This window comes from Bactrocera latifrons, unplaced genomic scaffold (genome assembly GCF_001853355.1).
Source record: "Bactrocera latifrons isolate USDA-ARS-PBARC rearing strain unplaced genomic scaffold, ASM185335v1 scaffold_23, whole genome shotgun sequence".
In the NCBI taxonomy this organism is placed as follows: domain Eukaryota; kingdom Metazoa; phylum Arthropoda; class Insecta; order Diptera; family Tephritidae; genus Bactrocera; species Bactrocera latifrons.
In genome coordinates, this window is record NW_017535852.1 from 1,966,852 (window position 1) to 1,968,294 (window position 1,443).

The window sequence follows — 1,443 nt, forward strand, 5'->3', positions numbered from 1 at the left end:
TACCAAAAAGATCGCCGGAGGAGATACAATAATTTCAGAGTTCAGATTCGATTATAGCATATCGAAAGCCAAAAATTAGACTTGTTATAATATCTATGGAGCATTCTCAAAATAATGTAATGGTGAAATCGCCAACTAGATTGCTTAAGTTTCAGCATTTGTCAAATATATTCGGGCCTTTAACATTCAGCCGTATGAGTTTCGAACATCAAGTCTCTGAAATAATTTTACTTTAAAAAGTAAAATCCAGAAAAGAAAAACCCACATGCATTTATTGCGAAACATGGGTCGACTTTCTAATTAAAGTAGCCGAGTTCATATCGATCTCCAAGTAGTGATCGTTAGAATAGAACATTCGATAAATAATTATAAAAATATATTTTCTCAAAGTGTCAAGACAGAACAGCCTTGGAACTAGGATCAGATGCAGGAAGGCAATCACCTACTCATCTTAAACCTCTTGATGACAGAAACCTAAATAAACAAAGACACGAATAATTATGAAATCAATCATTAGCAATATCATATCATGTTCTCAAAAATGTTAAGCAATAACTATCAAGCAAAAGGAAATGTGAGAATCCGTGAAGCCAACGAAGAAAATCAGTGTCGATCCTCAATTTATGAAGCATGTCACTGCAAAATATTTCGGGATTAGCGGCCACGGTCGAAAGTTAGAAGGTCCATACAGCCTTAATTATATCAGACTCTGAAGAAATAGGTTGGGATTACCAAAAAAATGCAAATGCTATTGTAACGTATTGACACATTTTGGCACTCTTCAACTGCTACTGAATGGGTTGTAAACTACGAAGTCTACTTGATCATTCAGATCTCTGTAATATAAATATTCATATATACCGGAAGGACTGTTGACTTGAGGTGGTCGGATCACATCAATWTACTCTTTGTAGGTTGGGTGAGTAACATGGAGAGTGGTTAGRGGAATTCAAATATAAAAGTTTAAAGAACAAAACAAGTTAATTGGAATAACAATGAAATCTGCTTGAAATGATAAGATAAGATAAAAGAGGCATACAATGTGACGGTATTTAAAAATAGGCTTCACTAATTCTCAAGGACATAAATACCAACAATAATAGGTTTCGATRTTTTGACAATGATTGAATAGCACATTTTCTAATACTTGACCCCAGGACTTGCTGGAAATAAGTTGAGTTTCGAAAATTCGTAAATATACTGCGAAAATTCGAACTTGAATTTCGAAACTTGAAAATTGCGAATTTTTTTTAAATTTTGAAACTTTTTGTGTTTATTCACTGTGTATACACAAACAACACCTTTTGTTTGAATGTAATAACAAGAAGTTTCGTAAAATAATATAGATATAACAAAATAAAATTTTGCACATGAACATCTCAGATTTTCTGTAAATAAGTTTATTTTAATTTCGAAAATTCGGAAGTTAACTTCGAAAATTCG

General features: G+C 32.4%; 1 protein-coding gene across 1 annotated transcript in view; it reads left to right on the forward strand.

Moving 5' to 3' along the window:
• The window catches only part of LOC108968782, a gene marked incomplete at its 3' end in the record, with an annotated part of 18,333 nt that overhangs the window by 13,707 nt on the left and 3,183 nt on the right, over window positions 1-1,443 (forward strand).